Here is a 23,502-nt window from a genome sequence, read left to right on the forward strand (position 1 = left end):
GGTGGTCTGTGTGCAGGGGGAGTGGCGCTTGTCGGTGGGGCCTCAGTGCAGGGGGGGTGAGGCTCAGTGGGAGGGTCTGAGTATGAGGAGGTCTGGATGCATGGGGGGAGCAGCTCCCCGTAAAGTGATTCCTCCCCCTGCAGCTGAGGAGTGATGGGTGCAGTAAGTGTGATTGTGGGGGAGTTTGCAGAGCTTCCTACAGCCAGGGTAGAAATCTGGGCGGGGGTGTCTGACCCGGCCCCGGATGCTGTGCAGGGAAAGAGGAAGCCCCATCCTTCCCAGCCTAGCCAGGACTAGCTGCTGAGCCCGGCACAGGATAGGAGCCACCAGCTGTGTTTTCCCCAGTCCCACCCCTGCCGCACAGTGATTTACCTCTCTGCAGGCTGCCCTGGGCACCCAAAACATACTGCTGGGGAGGGTCGCATGACCGCTTTTGTGGTTTCCCTTTGCTTCCCCATCAAAAATTCATTTTTCTGCGGGGAAACAAATCTGCAGGGGACATAAATTCTGTGCATATGCAGTGGTGCAGAATTCCCCCAGGAGTAACACTTAAACCACTACAGGTGCACAGCTGCAACATTGCAGCTGCACCACTGTAGCACTTCAGTCTAGACACTGTTTATGCTGACAGGAAGGTTCTTCCAACATGGAGGTAATCCACCTCCTCAAGAGGCTGTAGCTAGGTCAACAGAAGAATTCTTCCCTCGGTCTAGCACTATCTACACTTGGAGTTAGATTGGCATAGATACATCTTTCAGGGGCATGGATTTTTCACACCACTGAGAGATGTAGCTATGCCAATATAAATTCCCAGTGTAGACTAGCCCTAGGATACATGTGTTCACATTGGATATTAAAGGCTTGGAGGGCATCCTCTGTGTGCCTTGGCACTTTCCACATGGAGAGAGGGGATTAACCAACTCCACAACACTGTCCCTATATGTGCCCCCACCCCAACACTTCTGCAAAAAGACAGGAGAAAGTTAATACACCCTGTGACTATACTAACTCGTATGGTTCCTTCTGCATAAGGGAACCCGCCTCTCTTTGGAAGGGATTACAAAGGAAGCAGTGTATGGGGGGAGCCTTGACAGGTTTGTGCAGAGAGTGGGGGTGAGAGCACTGCCATGACATATGCAGACCTACTCCAGTGGGCATTTCCATGGGAGGTGGTGATCCAAGTCAATCAAATCCCTCCCGAAAGCCCATTTCACCTGCGACACCTAAAAGTAAAGATAACGCAATGGTTGTATCTGAGGTTGCCTGTAAATTTGTGTGTTTCTGTGTGTGTATCTATTTAAAATATATAAAATGTCACTAAACCTTTGTTATTGGGCCATGGCCATTGCCATTCCACCACTTGTCCGCTGTCCTTGTCTGTTGTCCTCTTTTCACTTTCTCTCCATCTGTCTGTTACTTTATTTTGTCCTTTTTGGGCGTGAACTTTTGAGGATGGAGACCATGCCTTCTTTAGTGTTCAGAAAGCACTCATCACACTGTGGGCACTACCAGAAACAAATAATGAATGAAGAGGATGATAATAATAATCACCAGTACTATGACTGACATGCTAATAAATGTTGAGTCTGTAGATTTTCTGTTTCTCCAAAGACAGTCAGTTATCTTTAATCTTTAAATAAAAGATGTAAATTGAAAAGAACTTTGACTGAGATTTTCAAAGCTGCAAAAGGGATTTAGATGCCAGCTTCCTATTAAAATTAATGGGAGTTGAGCATCCAAATCCCTTTGGTGGCTTGGAAAATCTGAGACACTGTTTTCAAGTTTATTTTACAATGGCTCTATTATTCTCAGACCTGGGGCCATTTTACTAGTATTCCTTGCATCAGAAGACAAGCAGGACTAGGTCTGTACTATTACTTTCCTAATAATTACTTGTGTTACCTTCTAAATTATATACACCCCTTCAGTTAATTCAGTGTGTAGAGAGATATATCTCTGAAAAACTTGGAATGGTATCAAAGAAATAAATACATTGTGAGTTCAGCCTTTAGCTTTATGTGAAAAACACTGGATTAAACACAGTACGTATTGTAGGTCAACTATATTCACTAATCACTACCACAACAAAAGAGATGGACTTTGTTGCATGCTGACTTCAATAAGAATTGTAAATCACTTCATAGACTCTCTGCTTATTCAGTTCACAGCATGATCACTATTGTTTCACCTTTCCTTTGAATACAGTAGCACTCTCTACTTGGTCCCGTTATATGAAAGTCACACTCCAAGTCTAGTTATCCGTTTTAAATGAGCTGACAAATACAGCCTGTGCCCACTGGTCCCAAAATAAAACATATTTCCTAACTTAATGATGTCGATAATTAAGTGTGATATTAAACTATTGAAGAACAGTGGCTACATGCAATTTTTAGCTTGAAGTAAGAAAAAATCTATACTGTATTTTTTTATGGCTGGCTATGACAGATGATTGTGCCTGCTTTGTGAGTTAGAGTTCTCTGTAAGTTAGCAGTGAATATGAAGCCTGTTGTAATGTAACTTTGAAGGTAGAGCTGTGGGCAGGCATCCTGTGCAGAAAGAGCCCCTCTGCCCCCCGGGGTAGAGATTGCATTACCATTCTAAACAAAATTGCTTGATCAAAAATATTTACCCAAACGTCGATAGAGATAGGCAGAAGTCTTCCAAGTGCATTTTTAAAGGAATATTCTACACTGGAGGAAAGGTCTTTTCAAATAAAATATATAGAGGGGAGTTGAAAGACGGAGTATTTGTGAAGATCTGATGTTACTTTAGAAATTTAATTTTAAAACTTAGAGTTCTGTTTTTATTAAGGCTGAAGTGATACTCTGAACACTTCTGAAAACATTGATGTCTCTCTGCCAAAAGCAAAAGAATATATACATTCTGTATAAATATCTCCATAGATTCAGATTATAAAAGATGGATTTGGGATGTTAATCAACTAACTGGCACACTGCCACACTGGAGCTGGGATTTGGGAACAGGCAGCTTCAGGGGGTCTAAGGGCCTAATTCTACTCCTATTAAAGTAAATGTCAAAATTTCCATTGATTTTATTGGTACAGGTTCATGCTCTAGGAAACAAAGATTCCTTCAAGTGTGTTAGCTACCAAGTTTAAAGGTTTATAACTATAAACCTAAGTTTTATAGTCTGCTAATGCAACTTTTTGTAGCCCATGACTAGATGAAATTAAGTTTAAATGTTTTGCTTTGTTTTATGCGTTTTTTTTCTCTAGTTTTTAACTAGACAGCATTTTATTAAGTGTTGCTATAATTTGGATATGACTGTCAACATGTGTGTAGACTGGCTGACTGGGCAGTCTGGGGGGTGTACTTCTCTGCTTTGGGGAAAGGAGAGAAAATGGGTAGGGTAGACTGACTTTGAGGTATTCAAGATCATTTAAAGGGATCTCGGAAGGTGCTGATATTTTTGCCCATATAGATATTGCAGATGGTATGAATGGTAAATGCCATTAATAGATTGACAGTTACACTGTCATTCTAAATAACAGAATCAGGCTAGTCCACTGTAAATTGGGAGTGACAAAAACATCTCAAAAAGAAAGGAGTACTTGTGGCACCTTAGAGACTAACCAATTTATTTGAGCATGAGCTCACGAAAGCTCATGCTCAAATAAATTGGTTAGTCTCTAAGGTGCCACAAGTACTCCTTTCTTTTTGCGAATACAGACTAACATGGCTGTTACTCTAAAAAAACATCTCAGTGACAGAGTACAGAAAACATGCCATCAGTTTATGCCCCGTCTCCAAGACTATGAGGATGTGTACAGGCACACAATTCCATACGCAAAGATGTACCTCAGATCTTTGTAACTGAGCACACAAATTATGTGTATGCACTCTTACACACATGAAATTCTGAAAATTTGGTCCTTCTTCCTTTTAGGCTGTTTTCTTAAAACAGAAAAAGGATACGATTGCCTAGTAGGCACAAAAGTAAGACAGAATAATATTTCTATAAGATGTTAAGGGTATTTTGATATGGGGGTGATAAAAGAAAAGCTGTTCAATTAGCTATCATTTTAAAAATATAAATTATAGTATGTTATCCCAGAGTTCTGCCAATTTTAGCAAGTAATGGCTTCATAAAAGTGTACAGTATAAAGTGGGATTTTGATCCTTTTTGTTAATCGGCTTTCCCTTTTGTGATTAACTCTGCACAGACTGCCTCTGTATATATGTAGGCCCACTCCTTCCAAATGCAGGACCACTAATTTTGATGAAGACAGATTATTGTGAATTCCTCTTCACAATAATGTCCCACCTTGATGTCTTCACGGTACTCTGAGGATTATGAGCAAATGGCCACTAGCACATTAGTTGCATTAACTTTCAAGTAGTAGTTAGAGGCAGAAGATCTCACCAGTACAACCCTACTGGGATAAAGTGCTAGAGATGAAAGCTAAATCAGCTACTTCATATGGGAAAGGATTAATTCCTGAGGTGTGGTCATGTTGTGGAATAAATCACTGGATATGGAAGGAACACCTGGAAAAGCTTGGTACTAGGTGAATAAACTCAGTTTAGCTGCCCATCAGAAATATCCCTGAAATGTGTAAAACATCACTGACACTTGCATTAACCTGGCAGAAAAAACTGGGACCCAGGACATTCAATAAAGATATGTGCAAACTACTTCCCATAGGAAGGAAAAATCAAATGTACACCTACAAAATGGGGACTATCTGGCTAGGCGGTAGTACTCTAGGAAAGAATCGGAGGTTTATAGTGGATCACAAATTGAATATGAGTCAACAATGTGATGCAGTTGTGGACAAGATTCATATCATTCTAGGGTGTATTAACAGAAGTACCATATGTAAGACACAGAAGGTAATTGTCCCTTTACTCAGCACTGGTGAGGCCCCAGCTAGAGTAATATGTTAAGTTCTGGGTACAACACTTTAGGAAAGCTGTGGACAAATTGGAGAGAGTCCAGAGGACAGCAACAAAAATGATAAAAGGTTTAGAAAACCTGACCTGTGAGGAAAAGCTAAAAAAACTGGCATGTTTAGTCTTGAGAAATGAAAACTGAGGGGGGACCTGTTAAGTCTTCAAATATGTAAAGGACTGTTATAAAGAGGACAGTGATCAATTGTTCTCCATGTCCACTGAAGGTAGGACAAGACGTAGTGATATGTCAACTGGCTAATACCTATTACATGCTTTTACTCATTCATTTCTTTAACTGATGTTCATTAAAAGTTTTCACTATCCCATCAGGCTAAGTAGAGATTTACACACCATATTTATTCTTATGACAGGTTGAGCATATTTTTATATTACATTAGGTTTTCAATTAACCTTGCTTCTGTGTATTTTATAGCATTACAAGCAATGTTGAACATGATTCATTTTTCCCCACATAAAACTTCAAAATGCAGCATTTCCTTAATGTATGCAAACTTGCAATATTTTATCATATCGGGGTTTTGAAATGCTTTCAATATCCGATTTCCATTATTTGTAGGGAGTTACACCAAGAACTTCCTGCAGAGTTTTACATTACTGTTGGTTATGTTAGTAGTGGCCTATGCTGAATTGTATTGCTGCCCTATAGTTAAGTTTAGGTAGCGATTTTGTGATATTTTGATGCCCTTGACATAACTTAGAGTGTACGGATAGATGCGCCTGTTTTAGCATAGATGTATATACATAAATATTTTGCAAACTTCTATGGTATTTTTAAAGCATTCAATTTAGTGAAGGGAAATGAAACACAAATGCATGAAAGAGAAAAAAAGTAGTTATAGAGCTCACTCCAAATGATCCAGTATGTTTTGAAGTGCTGGATTTTCACTCCTATTATGTAGCACAACTGAACTGGAGAATAGTCTACACCAAATTAATGGTTGTATGTGTGAACCAATGGATTAAACTATGCAGGGTGGTTGACTGGGATAAGATATATTAAAATTAAGAATCATTATGACTCTTCCCGCTCTTAGCAAAAATTTGGAAAAAGGTACCTTTTATCATCTATTAAAGCATCCACTGCTGTTTCTAATCTGGCTGTGCCACTTCCAGATTTCTGAAAATGCCCTTTAACATGTGACTAATAATATTCTCTCTCTCTTTTTAAAACCTCATCCATCCTCTCCCTCCTTGCACTTGGTACTAGAGACCGTGACACAAAATTGTCACAGGGTAACTGACCCTTTAAGGGCTGATGTGTCCAGGCCCACCTGTGACACAATCCACTTGCCACCCCAGGTGGAGAAAATAAGCTAAGTGACATGACATGACAGGTCATGCATGTAAAATCATCCCCCTGTGATGAAGATAAAAAAAAAAAAAAGAAGCCTCTAGAGAGAGAAAGGGACAGAGAAGAAAGGCTCTATGAAGCAGGGCTGGAACCCTACTAGTAAATTGGGGAAGCCAGTTTGAGCCATTGCACCACCCCACGAAAGAGGGCTGTGGAATCGCTTAACCAGGGGGAAGGATTTGGTCTGTGAACAAGTTATTTGGGAGAAGCAAGAGGAAACTGAAGATGGTTTGCCTGCTGGCCATGCTGTGCCTTGAAGAGGTGTGCTTTGAGTCAGCACCCTGCCACAACAACTTAACCAGCTAAAGTCACAGGTACTTTGCTGTCCTGGATTTGCCTCAGTTTATCCAGCTGCTCCTTTTTGTGATTTGGAATGTAAATTCCTCTGCTAATGGGTTCCTCCACTAAGGGCCCCTCTGGATTCCATGCTTGGGCCCCTTTACTCTTTTAGTTACCTTATTCCCCTTCACCACTTTCTTTCTGAATTCACATTTGGATGTCAGTTGTGGAAAGATGATACTTAAATCTCTGTTCCCTTCATCATTTTGGTCCCTTTTTTACTCTCTCCGCTTCAGTGTCATCAATCTCTGGTTCTGCTAAAACTGTTAAACTCCATTACTTTCTCTTTAATAAGAATAGCTTCAACCAAAACTTCATTCTCTCCATTTCTCATACTGGTTTACCTTCACCCCTACTTTCAGGAACACAAGTGTTCGAATTCTCCCCAAACTCTCTTTTTATTTCATATCTCCCAGGCCTCTGAGTTTGCCTTCTGTCAGCTCCATAACATCATCCAGATTAGGCACTATATCAATCACTCTTCTGTCAAAGCTTTTAGCGTTTCTTCCTCTCTTTCTCCCTCTTGACAAGTGTAGTCCTGCTTCTTGTGGTCTCTCTAAGGTCTCCCTGTGTTTATAAATTATCCAGACTATGATGGTTCATCTTATCAAATATTTGGAATGGTGTCTTCTCCATTCCATTTTCCAGTAGAGAAAATTTCTCAAATCTTCAAGATCCTTCATTGGCTTGCAAATTCCCTTACATTCTGTGCCCATATCTATTGAAGCTGTTTTCCCTGTCGCTTGGTCATTGCACACTTTTTCATACTTGTCCTACCACATCTACACATGCACTGTCTTTGATACATTGTAACCTCCTGTAAATAGCTTATTGATGCAAAGTTTATGTCTGGCAGCAAAGTGTTCTATAATACTTTTCATGAGCAATGTTATGCAAAAATTACTAATTGCATTTGAAGTGAAAAGTCTTCTAGGCCTGTTGTACTTATTCACTGATAGTATTAAAACACCAACTTTTCTTAATTTCCAGAATCAGCTCGAAAATGTGTTTGGAAGTGTCAGAAGCAACAATGAAATTTGGAGTAAAGCAACTGAAAAATTAAATAAATTTAACACACTAAGTTACATTGATCTACTCTCCATTACCTGTCTCAAAGATCTATGACCAACAAAGGTACAGCATCTGCACAGTGGATCTCCAAGATCTGTGAAGTGGGATGAGTTTATCTGTGATGGCTGAAGATGGAACCTTTGGCCACATAGCCCTAAATCAGCCCTCCCATTTACCAGCTGTGAACACTGGTGTAATTTTGGAGATAGAATGTGTCCACTGAGCCAAATATTCCATTCAGGATAATTAGGGAAGACCCAACATCTGACCCCTCACTTTTATCAACAACATTCTTTAAAAGTAGGGATCCTCTCTCCCACATCACAACTGCTGTGCAGGAGTTACTGCAGCCCCACAGCAGAGCTGAACAGGGGGAGAATGGGACTGAGATCCACTGAGCACTTCAGGCAGGACGGGGGAGAGTTGGAGGAAAAGATTGCCTACATTAACTCCTTGCCCCAACCCTTGGATGACTACACTTTGTTCCTACATTGTAGGGTCTCTCCACTTCTCTTGGCACATCAGCCCAATTTGACTACGGATAGGCTGGCCTGGCAAGGAGGCATTTTAATAAGTGATGCTGTGTTACTGTGCCCCTTGCGTCCACCTTGACCACTCTGTGGATTTGGCTTAGAGAGAGAGAGGAATGAAAATGAACTTACATTTAAGGTTTCGTCTGGCTTGGCTTTTAAGATTTCATGCAGTCTGGCTTTTGAGTACATTGGCTCTTGAGTTCATTTTTATGTATCAAGTCATGCTTTACATTCTGCAATATAGATACCAATCTTCTCTCAGCTCCAATACCAAGTACTTTATTCTAAGCTGAAACTTGTACATCTGTTGCCCCTTAAACCAATATAACTCATGTGTTTCTGCAGCAAACTGCAGCTTCTGTTCAAAACTGTATTAAATGCACTAAAAATTCCCTTGTGCTCCCAAAAATGCAGCGGATTGCTAACACACCAAGGCCTGCATATCCCTAAATTTGAGCATGGTCATGAAAAAAGTTGAAGATTTCAACCCAGTGAATCAGTTGTTCATGTACTTCCACCTAGGTATGGCTATGACCACATTTCATGACCCTAGGATATTTCAAGAAAAAACAACTCATGGGAGCTTCCTAAAACGAGAAGTAAACAGCGTGTTCTCTTCCTACTTATGATTTTGCACATCTTTTAGCCAGCTCCGAGATCTAAATATACAATCCTGCACTGAGAGACATGTTGTGGATTTGTAATAGTTGCTAGAGGACTGTAATTCCATGGCTAGATTAAATTAATCAATTCACCTTGTTCTTTTCATCTGAGACCTATATAAAGATATGTGTTCATTTAGGGTCATACTGTGGTTTGCATTAATATGGGTGTGGGGAGGGGATGTACAAGGAGTTCCATTCCCTCCTCCCTTGGGCCCCATGCATAAAGGCCATACACAACTGCACGCCTTGAATTCAAGAACTTCTACCTTAGTATGTCCCTGGGATGTGCATCACCGCAAAGGGGTGATGAGGAGCTGGGAGACGGTGCGGATATCACCAAATACCTGAACAATTGGCCTGGAACATTGAGGGTGGGGAGGTATGTTGTTCCACTGGAAAGGATGGCCAGCACAGTCGTCCTGCACAGAAAATTGCTCAGGGAAGAAATGTTCCTTCCTGATTCATAATTCTTCCCGGTGGTACTCTGGATGCAGCACAACTCTGCTGTCCTTAGTCCAGGTCTGCGTGCAGTTTGCACAATTTCATCCTTTATACGTCATCCAAGTAGAATTCAATTCACATTACTAACAGGAGTTCAAAACGTTCTTCATTTTAGTGAACTCTTTCATAGCACTTTGTGCAAGAGAACATGGCTGGATGGAAATTGCTTCTGGCAATGTGAGAGGAGAATGCAGCATTTATGTGTGCATGTGAGAATGAGTGAGTTGTGGCAGCCTCTCGGCATATCACACTTTTGGTTTATATACCTAAGATATGCCATGATCTATATAACTGGGTATAAACATAGCTATATAACAGTTTGTGTGTTATGCCTTTGACACCAAGTACTGATTTAACAATCAGTATATTTGGCAGAAACATATATATATATATGTTTCTGCCAAATATACTGATTGTTTATATATATATATATATAGAAACCACAACCACAGCCAGATGTGTACACAGATGCTGCAAAAACAAAGAGCAGTATACAATGGAAGAGATGATTTGCCTTAATAGAATGTGCAGAGATACTGCTCTCTATCTACCTTGGGAAATGTGAGGGCTGAATCAACTCTGCTGGGATCTGAAGCTGTGGTTCTCGTGTCACTGAGGTATTCCAAAAATGATGCTTAAATTACTAAACCATCACTTCCAGCACTCTTTTGGTGGAATGCTCTTCCAACGATATTAAAAGTCCAGAAACCTTTGCTATGTTAAAGTTGATCTAATTTACAAAGAGTTCTCGGATATTAGACGCTGGGAAGACTTTAGTGGTAATTTTAAAAAATGTGTTAACTATACAGTAAACTATCAGAATAAACCTTTGATCAAAGACTATTGTGTGGAAATTTAAAGATTTACGTGTGTAGATTAATGTGAAGGGCATTGGGAAATGGTTTGGTACATAAGGAACTATCTAACGCATTAATGGTGGGTTTTTCAAAAGCATGTAAGGGAATTAGGCACCCAGTTCTCTTAGGTGCCCTTGAAAATCTCACCCTAAAGGACTTATTACAAAGTAAAAAGTGATAATATTTTCATAGGGAGCCGAACAATAGAGAAAGAAAGAACTGTGGAGATTTGCTATACAAGTCTAAAGATCAACTATAGCTCTTCGTAGCTTTTTAATTTCAAATATATCATGTATATTTCAGAGTCCTTTCCTGATTGCCTGTTATTGTATATTGCAACTTGAATTTGATGCCCACTATGAAAATTAATAATTATCGTGATGTGAGAATAGACAAGGGTCAGATGATCCAACTATCTCTCTTTTGTCAAGTCCATTTCTTCTTTGCTTTTGATTTAAGTCTAGTTGCATTTTGTCAAGAAATTCAGCATCCTAAACAGAAACTATTTTGAATAATTCCACAAATTAGTTATGTAAAATATATTTTTCAATATATCTTTTTGCTAAAGTTTTTAGTTTTCTTTTTTTTGTAGAAACTTAAATAGTATTATTAAAAATGTTCAGCATATGGTAAAAAAGGCAAGTTTGCTTGCTCCTAAAGTGCTTTTGTACAAGTCAGCTCTTAAATGCCATCTCTGAATATTATTTTTCTGATGTCAAGAGAGATAATCCCATATTAGAATTACTAGGGGGCACATTTCCATGAACTTCAAAGCATCTTAGATCTAGAATTAAGAACTGTGTTTGATAGTACACTTCATTAATCTTAGATTGGCCACTGGCTTTTTTTCCCTTTTCTTCTCCCTCCCCAGCCCCATTGACCATCTTTCTAATACAGTTTATTAAAACTAACCATGCAGTGCACTGTTATTCTTCTTGGTAGGATTGTTTAGCTGCATTCATGAAAGAACAGTTTCTCTATAGAAAATGCCCTTTGGGAATCAGTATTCAGGTTCACAGTTCCTGAAAAAGTCAACAAGTTGGTGTGTTGAATTCAGATCTGTCTTAATGGTCTTATCATTAAACCTGCAGCAGGCATATATAAACCATGCTTTCTGTGGATACTGGGAAAGCATGATTAAAATAAATCATCTGTCTGATGAATATTTTCCTCTGACTTTTGGCAGGATCACCCACCTGAGCTCATGCCAGCCTGTACGGGAACACTGATGCCAACAGTTTAAAGATCTTCACATTTGCTTTCTGTGGTAAGATTTAAAGATAAAACAGTAAATAGCATTATAATATTACTGTCAGATGTTAAATTGCACTAAAAGCAAACTCATATAAGATGAATATTTCTCTTTGACCATCACAAGGAGGTATAAGGCAGCTTATTACTGCATAGGACAACAGTTGATGATAAAATCTGAACAGAAGTAATGAGCAGTTATCGTAGTAATAATTAATAATTGATAGTTTACAAAGGAAAATTGGAATTCTTTATGCACAGGACAAGAATCAGGCCATTTTCATTGTCCACTGTATTATAGTAGTTGCTCTCAAAAGGCATTGCTATTGAACTGGAATGGTGTGCATTTTGGAGAGCGCACCCATTTTCCACAAGCTTGGTGATCACCTGCAATAAAATGGCCTCTAACATTTCTCCTCTTGCAGGGGAAACAGCAAATGTGACTAGACCTAGCAATACCTTCCCAGTCTAATGCTGTCATTATAACTATAATCTGATTTTCCAGACACTGAGCAATATTCTCAGTTCTTGTTCCACTGTGCTCCTGAGAACTAAAAAGCAGACTTTATCTGGCTATATGGTGAAAGCCAAGACCTACCCTGGTGGAGGGAAATTCTCAACTGATAGCAGAGAGGGTCAGAGCAATTCTGAGCTGTCATATTGCCTCTTATGACCATAGTTTGGTCTCATAAATTAGAGCAACCCCCAAGTTCCCTCTCTGACTGACACACATATTCCTTCCACTCCTCAAATACTCTTGGTGCAGGAGTATATAGGGGATGCCTGGTCTATAGATTATAATATTGGGCTTGATGACATTTAAATGGGGATGGAGATGTTTAGTCCCATCATGCCATCAGTCTGCATTTAACATTTCCATTGACATGACTGGATGTACTGTATGTAAAATGATTGCACAACCAGGCCCAATATTTATTGTTGTATGTATTTTTTCTGAATACGTAGGTTAGGTATGCACCAATTCACAGGTTATCTTACTGTACTCGTAACAAATGCAACCAATAGCTGTTACCGGCACGTGTGTACAGTATACACAGAACAACAGAGAGAAGGTTAGGAGTGGCTTTAAAATAAAACTAGAATAATGCCATGACATTTTAATGAAAATATGTATAAAACATGTAGCGCTGCTGTTCTTCCTGTATTAGTTAAATTTTACATCATTCTTAACCTAAATAAGACAAAGAAATAGCAACATTTAGCCTAAACTGAGAATCACTAACAAAATTATTTTTAATTTGTTTGTACTGGGCCTAGTTCTGTGAGATGCTGAGCCTCAAACCCCTCAAATGTGCCAGTTTTCCCCTGGCATGCAGTGTGTATTTGCGATGATGCATGGAACTAGCGTTAACAGCCTTGGTTCCTCTGGTCGTTGTGCCGTTGGGAGCAGAGAGTTCAAGATTGTGCTCTGGTGCAAATTTGAGCAGTCTAGGTGACCGTGCAAGGTCTCAGGGCTCCACAAGGAGGCAAAATTAGTCTTCAGCATGTTTGCTGCTTTACTCTCAAGAGCAGATGCAAAGAAAGGGGTGGGGGCTGGGTGGATGGCAAATGGATGCCCATAATCCTTAATATGCAAATAAGACACTTGGCAAAGTACTTCCCAATTTGGCCTGACTCCTGCTACTAGACAGGATTAACTTGGTGGCTGTGTAGCAGCTCTCTCCTTAATGAAGGGGAGTAATTGACCTGCTCTCCAGTTTTTACCTGGTCTTTTTATGTGAAGCACAACCTATGTTGTGCAGGATATAGCTCAATGAAGTCATGCACCTGAATTCACTCTTCCAACCAGTAAAGTCATTTTGTATCACACTATATACAAAGTTAGCACTAAGGGGGAAACACATCCAAAGCTTTCATATTTAACATTATTGCGTATTCCAAGAAATGACAGAATATAGCCCAAATGTCTTCTAGTTTGGATTTGCAACTGTTTTCCAGTATTTCCTTTACATGGTTTCCTGTCATTAACCTTGCAGCTTAATCATAACTACCGATTATTAAGAAGAGGTATCTTACAACAGTCATGTCTGCCACATTCCCATCTATCACATACAGGTTTCTATATAATAAAGTAAACATGATATCATCTTATATTATGAAGCCTCACAATAGATGAAATTTCATTATTGTTGAGTGACTTTGTAAAATTGGAACATGTTGAGTGTCCCTAGAGAAAAACTATATCTATATCAGGGCCTAGGCGACCAGTATACTTCATTAGAAACAAAAAGATAGAGTTTTAATAGTGCCTTGCCTCATCAAGTAGCCATGAAAAATCTAATTAAGTGCTGAACAGCAAATTGTAAAGACTATTGTGTAGGCAAACATCATGATCCTAGTAACAATTTAGAAGCTTTCCAAACTGTTCTGTATCACTCTTTGATTTCTTGGTGTACTGTAACCTGGGGACCTGCAAGTCAGTGCTGCTTCTGAGAGGTGGAGAACCTGTGAGAACCAAAGGCCAGGTGGTGCTGAAGTACAAGACCTTTTAACCATGGAAAAAGAGAGCTCTAATGATTCAGTAAAAAATCAAGGAGCCTCGTTTGTTATTTCTGAATTAAAGCAAATGAAAATCCATCACAGGGCATGTAAGGCCCAGTCCTGTGGTAAAACTCCTATTGACTTCAATGAAAGTAAGCCAAGTACTATTTAAGGACAAGAAAACAACATTTTGAACACTTCAAGATGTACTGCTATAAGCTAAAGTTAGAGACTGAATCTCTGGGCCAAATTTGCCCTCAGATTTGCTTGTGCAACTCCCATTGCTATTAGATAAAATTCAGTACACCTGTGTGTACATGCTAAAACTACATATAAAACTTCCATCCTTACATTTTCAATATATGCACCATGTATAGCAGGAGGTATAAGAATAATGACCTTTAGAACATCTGCAGTTACCAGTTTAATTCCCTTATTATTACTAATTAAAAAAAAATAGATAATCTGTGCTATTAAAGTGTGTCTGTCCATCTGTGTGTATGTAAAGGGGGAGAGAGAGATTTCCTTGTTATTGAATTTCTTTATTTGACCATCCTTTCACACCTCATTTCAGCCTTTATATAGCTTTTGTATTCAAACTTTATTATATTTTCTTGAGGCAAGAAAGGATTTCAATGAGAATGTGATGAATGTCCATATTAAATTGGATCCTCTTTTTAATTAAGTTCATCTAAATTTAATTTTGTAATTTTACTTCAGTAAACCCATCTGACTCCAGATGTTTAATGTGCTTTTCCTATTGCTGTTCTCACATAATTGTACCTGTAAAAGATTTATGACTTAGAGAAGCGTTACTAAACCCTTTAGTGTGTTTTCAGCATATGCTTCATGGATGGCTAGTAACATGAGCAATTAGCATCCTAAAATGCTCTTCTGCTTCCAGGATTTCTCTTAATAGGGTAAGTTACTTTTATTAGCGTGAACTTTACACAAATAATAAGTTTAAAAGAAACATTGTTATCAAAGGATCTCAATTGAAAATGTGAGATTACCCCCTAAAGAAACTTTAACAGTGCAAGTTAACACCTTGGAAACTAAAAGATACTATAACAAAAATATAATAAAAAAAGAGGAATAGCTCTTCAATTGAATGAAAAAGACACTATGCAATTCACTTTAGATTAACAACCCTCCTTTCAGTCAAATGCTATGGGATAAAGATATTTGTTTCTCTGTGCAACGGTGCTGTTTCTCATTACTTTACCACATTAACATGTGGTAAACACACTTCCAGGAATGTCTTGATTCTTGTACCTTTCAAAATGTTCTTGCTAACTTTGGTAATAGTTAGCATTGACATTGAGAATTAATTAACATCATTTCCCTTATCCCATTCTGTCATGACTTCTTGACCACAAAAATTGCTGGCAAATTGCCTGTTTTCTTATAAGAATTAATTGGAAAACTATACTTATTCTGGTTCTGCCTCTTTGCTTCTTTAGTCAAAGCATATCTAATATAACACTCAATATTACATGTGGGATCTGGTATAATGAAGCCCTTGGTCCTCATCAAAGAATCATATACCACAATTAAACCTTTAGACTATTATAAAGAGAGAAAGGCAACTGCAAACCAAAAAGATAACTCAATCTTTTTTCTCAAGTGAAAATCAAATTTCTGGGGTTTTTGATGCTATTATAATTTGTCTTGATGTGTTAGTCTGAAATATTCACCAGTGCAGTAAACAAATCAGTTTATGGATTTTCCCCAGAATTTAAGGTTCTCACACTACTAATCACACTCTGGAATAGATTCACAATGGCATTGCTCCAGCTTTATGCTGATATTTCTCCATTGAAATCAGGGTACAACAGTGTAAAACTTTAGTAGTGGTAGTATTTCAGGTGAGAATCAGGTCCTATGTTTTTATTCTTCTAAACCCTCAATAATAATACTTTGCATTTACTATTCAATTCTGTGAGAGAGCCTTATTCCCACAGTGGACGTGTAGGGAAGTAAGGCAGAGAAATGATCAGTTCCTGCAGCCTCTACTTTGAGTAGTCTCAAATTGACTCATATGAATGGAGGCTGCAGGGTAGGATCTTAAGCAACTTTCTCTAAGCCACAAAAATCAGCTTCTGAGCCAGTATGAGCTTCTGACCCAGGAATCCTGGCTCATTGTGTTCTGCTCAGACCACGAGGTCACACCTATCTAGTGACACCTATATGCAATATTAGACAAAACCTCTTTCTCGCGATCATTTTTTCTTTTTCTTTATTCCAGTTTATTTTGGACCTCTAACAAGGCTTTTTAGTATGGCAATAGAGAAAGCGTTGTTCTTTCCCAGACTTATGAACAATGCTGGATTAAATTAATTGCTATACGTAAGGCTGAGCAAGTGTACACTTATAAAAGTTTCAGCAAAGTCACTCAAGTAGCTCATTTAATTTCCAACAAAAAAGAAGAAACATAACAATCATCAGACTGATGAAATGCTTCTGAGCTTTAAAGACTTTATGTGGGAGTCTGGATGAGACCCAAAGGAGGAAACACTTCAAAATTACAAAATGACACAGTTATGTTTTTTATGAAATTGTCAAGTTTCATTATTTATTTGCAGAGAAGGTAACCATTCAAGGGTTTTTGAAAAGATACTAACTAGAGGAGGATATGTTAAACCTCCGAAGCCTTAAGAATGCCTAATGACTGCCAGTACAGCTGAATCCTGCAGGGTAATGGGGGATTGCCTACCATGTAAATATAAAGGGGGTTATTTAGGAGACCCAGTGAGCTGTGAATTATTGCCTAGGTTGTCACAAAAAAAAGGGAAAATGAGTTGTGAAGAGGAAGAAACGTGCACTGGGTTCTGAATAGCTTTCTGAGACTTTTTTGTGATAGATGGGAAAACTTATATATTCTCTCTGCAAAAAGAAATATTTGTTTTGTCAGATTGTGAATCTCCCAGCCCACCTAGATTGCTTTGAAAAACCCATTATGGAAACAAAAGTAGGCTATTTTTATGCCTGACATAATGCAGATATCAGAGGAAAATAAGTGGGAAGCCCCATTGAATTATCGAACTTTTCAATATTTGCCCAGTAGTTGAAGTTAACTGTATTGATTCAGCTCCCGCTGAAGTCAATGGGAGCTGGATTGGACTCTTGGGGTGGTAAAGAGTTAATAGCAGGATTGAAAGGAGTGGTGGTAGGCAACAGAAGCTTCTAAAAACCCATTTTTTTATTGTGCATCGTTAGCACAAGCCAGTTGAAAGAGAGAATTTTAAAATGATAACTTGGAAACACTTCAGAATGATTTTCTGTCACTTGCCATGCCAGAGTTCATAAACCGAGTCCCAAAAGAATGGAGTGAAAATCTACAGTTTTTATTTCCATAAGAGTATGTCTGCTAATGAGGTTTTTTTTAAGTTTTCAAAAAAATTGCAAAGCTCGTTCTTTTCAGCTTGCTTCATAAATACAATTCATTTCCAAGTAAAATCTACCAAAGGAAAACTTTTGGATTTCTTGAGTTAGAACTTCCTCAAAACTGCTTTGTTTTATAACTCTTGATAATCCATGTTCATTCCACATTGTTTCTATCACATACATTGTATTAATTTAATATATTTTCTGCCATATGATGCAGTTCTAGAGACTCATGAATCTAGATTATTCCCATCCTTTATCTAAAAATAGCATACTAAGTATTTTTACTTTTAAATGGGAGACATTATTGTGTGTCAGTTAAAAAATATGATATTAACAACCATAGGAAATGGAAGTTTCTTATCTCACTTACCTATAAATTGTTAATTTTGGAAGATCCAGCATGGACAATTCCAACTAGAGCTAGTTGGAAATTTTCCACTGAAACCTTTGGGATTTTTTAATGGATTTTCAAGTGAGAAGATTTTTTTTTCCAAAAAACTTGCTTTCATCAAAGTAAGTCAGGGTTTTATTGAAAAAACAAAAGCTAGAGGGAAAAATCAGTTTTTATATTTTGCCAAAAATGTAACAAAATGAAGAAATAAATCAATCAAAGTGGAAAGAAGAATTTTTCATCTGATTTATTTTCCATGAAGGAAATAAATCATCTCAACACCACTTCTACTCTAGACAATTACTAGAAGGGTCTTATGCTACTAATCTCGATTATTTTAAATGGAATTATTTGTTTCAAAACATGAATAAGATTTCCTAGCAATCAACTTACATACACACAATGAAAAGCTTTGCACAGCCTGTATGTAAATCCAAGATGAAAAGCAAATACTCTGAAGTCCATCCTGCTATGTCAAAAGTTTACAGTCCATATGATAACTGTCCATATAATATTGGTGGTGGATGACCTAGGTCATTACAGAACTGTGGGATGAGATATGGGAGGCCTTAAGTGCGTGCTTGGAGAGTATAAGTGTATTCAGCCATATTTTCCAGAATACATATATTTTATTATTCTTTCTTTCTTTCTTTTTCTTTCTTCTGATGTGTTAGGAACCTCAATAAACTAGTGAAGAAACAATCTGTCTCAAAGAGCATAGAAACTAAATTTAATATGACAAAACAGATTAGGATCCTAATGGACAAGACAGGGGAAAGGGGAAAAGGACAAGAATGACAATAATAAGATGCCATTGTTATTCAGTTAGACATGTACTCATAAACATGGTTTAGTTCTTGTTGTTTATCATTATTTGTTGGTTATTTATTCTGCCTCCCCATTTGGCTTTTCAGCAGGAGGAGTAGTCAAATATGACCCCACGATTATGGGATCTGGAAGAGCATGTTGTCAGCTGTGATGGAGAACAGAGGGGGGGAGCAGGTGTTCTTATAAAGCTTGAGATGGTAGTGAGATGACAGTGAGAGATCTGAGACTGGATCACAAGAGATTGCTCTTGGTGGCTTTTATACATTCCAGTTGAGTTTGAACTGTAAATTAATTTTCATAGTGAAAGGATATGTTGGATAAAATATCAAAAATCCTATTTGGGAGAAAATGAAATGTATTATATAGCATTAAGAAATCTCAAGGTTTGTTTCAGTGTGTCATTAATATTCACCACAAATCGTGTAGAGGATACTCTGTGGCTTTATGGCTCACCAAGGCATACCTTAATGGATCACTGGAACACTCACAATTGAATGCGCTAATAAAAATAGGATACTTCTGAGTCTTGAAAAATACCTGCAAATTCGCTAGAACTAATGATATATGCTGCAGTACAGCAGTTAACAGACTTGTTATTATATTTCTATTTTTTATTCTTCATTTGTTTTTTGTGTTTTGTTTTTTCCTAGTAAATGTTCATAGCCTGTCGAAATGTAAATAGCAAATAGTTAAAAAGAAGAGTAATGGCTCTTCAAGTGTATCTGTTACGTTGTTGCAGAGAATTCCTAATGAGAACATATTTGTATAAAAATAAATCTTTTATCCCCTTCATAACTCCTCTGTGTTCGTACAATGAAGTCATCCACCCGAACCTCCTTGTAATGAGTTGAAAGCCTCAATAGGCCCTTTTATTTAAAATAAATATTACATGCTAATGTTACCAATGTAATTGTATGATGTCTCAATAGTGGATTATGACTTCATGTAATAAGTTATCTTCTGATAGTGGAGCCTATTTTTTCTTATGAAGAAGAAACCCATTTATTCCCAATTCTTTTAATGAATATTCTGGGCAAAAACTACTGTGACAAAGTTCCTCCTCTGCCTTGGTGGGTCCTGCGCGTATTGGCGGAATTTCTCGCCTCAGAGGTTCATGCCAGCCCTCAGTTTGGCCACTTTCGTGGCTCAAATCTGCCGTTCGCTCAGTTAGCCTCATCAGTGGTCAGTATGGGGAAAGGAAGAAGAACAATCCCCGCAGTCTCTGCTGATCAGAGACCTTCCCCTCTGGTGGAACCCACGGTCCAGGTCAACTCCTCTGGTATCAAGTAGGGAGCTGGGGAGATGGAGGGATGGGGGAAACCCGGGCCCGCCCTCTACTCCGGGCTCCAGCCCAGGGCCCTGTGGGTTGCAGCTGTCTACAGGGGCTCCTGTAACAGCTCCGTGACAGCTACAGCTCCCTGGGCTACTTCTCCATGGCCTCCTCCCAACACCTCTTTATTCTCACCACAGGACCTTCCTCCTGATGTCTGATAATGCTTGTACTTCTCAGTCTTCCAGTCGTATGCCTTCTCACTCTCCACTTCGTGCACCTCTCGCTCCCAGCTCCTCGCATGCGCACCACAAACTGAAGTGAGCTCCTTTTTAAACCCAGGTGCCCTGATTAGCCTGCCTTAATTGATTCTAGCAGCTTCTTGATTGGTTGAAGGTGTTCTAATCAGCCTGTCTGCCTTAATTGTTTCCAGAAAGTTCCTGATTGTTCTGGAACCTTCCCTGTTACCTTACTCAGGGAAAAGAGACCTACTTAACCTGGGGCTAATATATCTGCCTTCCTTCACTCTCCTGTAGCCATCTGGCCCGACCCTGTCACATATTCCCCCCCCCCTCCGCTGAACACCACGGGGTTGGGCAACTTGGGACTTCAGACAGTGTACCCGTGACAAGCCATCTGCATTGCCATGGTGGCTTCCAGCCCAGTGATGTATGGTGAATTGGAAAGGTTGTAGGGACAGGAACCATCTGGTTACCCTTGCGTTCTTCTCTTTATTTCGCTGCATCCACTGGAGGGGCGCATGGTCGGTCACAAGGGTAAACCAACATCCCAGAAGGTAATAACGTAGTGTTACCATGGCCCATTTCACAGCTAGCCACTCTCTTTCAACCACGGCATACTTCTGCTCTCTTGGGAGGAGTTTCCTGCTGAGGAAGAGGATTGGGTGTTCTTCATCTCTGACCATCTGCAATAGGACAGCTCCCAATCCTACTTCAGATGCATCTGTCTGTAAAATGAATTCTTTGTTGAAGTCTGGGGCTATAAGCCCGGGGTTACTGCAGAGGGCTGTCTGAATGCTTTCTCTGCAGCATCTATCCACTTCACCATGTCCGGACCCCGGGCTTTTATCAGGTCTGTCAGGGGACTCGCTCTGGTAGCAAAATGGGGAATAAATCATCGGTGGTACCCCATCACACCCAAGAATGCCCAGACTTGCTTTTTCCGATTCGGCCGGGGCCAATTTTGGATAGCCTCTAGTTTGTTTAGTTGGGGCTTGACCATGCCCCTTCCTACAATGTAGCCAAGGTATTTAGCCTCGGCTAGCCCTATAGCACACTTGGCTGGGTTGGCTGTGAGGCCAGCCCGTCTTAACATGTCCAGAACCGCTTCCACCTTTTCCAAGTGGGTTTCCCAGTTAGGGGTGTGAATAATCACATCATCCAGATATGCCGCTGCATAACTGGTTTGGGGCCATAAGAGCTTGTCCATAAGACGCTGGAAGGTGGCAGGTGCCCCATGCAGTCCAAAAGGAAGAACAGTATATTGAAACAGACCCTCTGGTGTAGAGAATGCCGTCTTTTCTTTCGCATCTTTGGCAAGGGAAATCTGCCAGTATCCCTTTGTTAAATCAAGGATGGTCAAAAATTGGGCATTGCCTAGGCGGTCAACTAACTCATCTATATGGGGTATGCATCGAATTTGGATATCTCATTCAGCCGGTGAAAGTCATTACAAAACCTAGTGGTGCCATCGGGTTTGGGCACCAACACCATTGGGCTTGACCACTGACTGTGGGACTCTTCGATGACTCCCAGCTCCAACATCCTTTTTACCTCTGCCTTGATCTCCTCCCTTTTTGCTGCTGGGACCCGATAGGGTCTTAAAGTTACCTTTGCCCCAGAGTCTGTGATAATGTGGTGATATGCTTCAGTGGTCCGACCTGGTTTGGTTGAAAACATGTCCTGGTATTGGTTGGTCATCTCAGTTACCTCCTCCTTTTGGCTTGGTGTCAGATCAGTGGATATCCTGATCTGCTCCTGCATGTTATTTCCCTGGCTCGGGGTCTCTTGGGCCACTACACACACACCTCGTTGGTGCCAAGGCTTTAAGAGGTTAATGTGATAAATTTGTTCTTGTTTCCGGCATCCTGCCTGCCACACCTTGTAGGTTACTTCCCCCACGGGTTCAACCACCTCATAGGGCCCCTGCCATTGGGCCAAAAGCTTGCTTTCTGTGGTGGGTACCAACACTATCACCCGATCCCCTGGTTGGAACTGTCGGACTTTTGCCTCGTGATTGTAATGGTTCGTTGGGCCTCCTGCGCCTTTTCCAAATGTTCCTGTACAATAGGGGTGACCCGGGCTATCTGTTCTCGCATCTGCAACACATGGTCAATTATATTTCTCCCTTCATTGGGTTCCTCTTCCCAGATTTCTTTTGCGATATCTAGTATGCCACAGGGGTGGCGTCCGTATAATAACTCAAAGGGGAAAAACCCAGTTGAGGCCTGAGGTACCTAGCGGATTGCAAACATAAGGTAGGGTAGTAGGGTGTCCCAATCCTTCCCGTCCCGACTTATCACTTTCCTTATCATTGCCTTGAGGGTTCGGTTAAAACTTTCTACCAGCCCATCGGTCTGCGGATGATAGACTGAAGTTCTCAAGCTATGTATCCCACTTCCCGGATCCCAATAGGATCACTATCCTGTAGCCATCTGGCCTGACCCTGTCACACTATGTAAATCCAATATTAAGACTGCACAGTTAAGCACAGTCAAAAAATATAGAGTTAAAGTAATGTTAAACATTAGCGTTCTTATGTGTGTATGCACTAAAGCAGAGGTTCCCAAACTTTTTCAGCCCATGAGCACCTGTGGGCTCACCTTGGTTAACATGACCCTCAATTCAGGTATTTCTTGTGACAGCAAATGTTTCAGCCCTGCTCCCCACCTCAACCCTCCTCCCTTCATCCCCCAGCCAGCCCTGCTCCCATCACCCCCCTCCCTCCTTCCCAGGGGGGAGTTGCCATTGCATCTCAGAGCAGGCAGAAGGGCAGGGACTGGGCACCTCTGACCCCCCAACGGCAGCTAGCTGCATGCGTCTCTACTTGCTGCCCTGAGATGGGACCATAAGCAGCCTTCCTGACTTCTTCTGTCCTACCTACCTGGTGCCCTTACCCTCTGCTTTCCCCAGACCTTCCCCCACCCCCGACTCTTTACTGCTGCCAAAGATGGCTTCTGCAGGTTCCAGCAGGAGGGCCGGGAAGGCAGAGAGGGACCTGGGTGCTCCCTGCAGAACCTCGATGTCTCATAACCCCAGTAGTTCTCTTTCATGACCACCCTTGGGGATTGCGACCCACAGTTTGGGAAATGCAGCACTAAAGTATGTATTATAATTACACAACACATAATATTTCACAAATAACATCATCAGAATTATGATTAATTCATATTCGTGTATAATGTTAGATATGCTATATGACATGTTTCTAAAATGTGTATGCATGCAAGAGTAATACAGTGTCTTCGCCCATATATAGTATAAGTAGAAGACACACTGTTTATATTAATAAATAGACAGAAAAACAGACTACCATCATGTGCTAGAGATGAACTATATGGAATAGAGCCCCAAATCAGAAACGCTCTGAAAGCACATAC

General features: G+C 39.9%; 1 protein-coding gene across 10 annotated transcripts in view; it reads left to right on the forward strand.

Moving 5' to 3' along the window:
* Positions 1-23,502, forward strand: part of SEMA6D (semaphorin 6D) — a 271,918-nt gene that overhangs the window by 101,783 nt on the left and 146,633 nt on the right. For all 10 annotated transcript variants that reach the window (XM_074966354.1, XM_074966357.1, XM_074966359.1 and 7 more), the window contains exon 2: positions 11,438-11,518. The gene's annotated coding sequence lies outside the window, so the exon portion shown is untranslated. The remainder of the gene's footprint in view (positions 1-11,437; positions 11,519-23,502) is intronic.

This window comes from Natator depressus, chromosome 10 (genome assembly GCF_965152275.1).
Source record: "Natator depressus isolate rNatDep1 chromosome 10, rNatDep2.hap1, whole genome shotgun sequence".
NCBI classification, from domain to species: Eukaryota; Metazoa; Chordata; order Testudines; family Cheloniidae; genus Natator; species Natator depressus.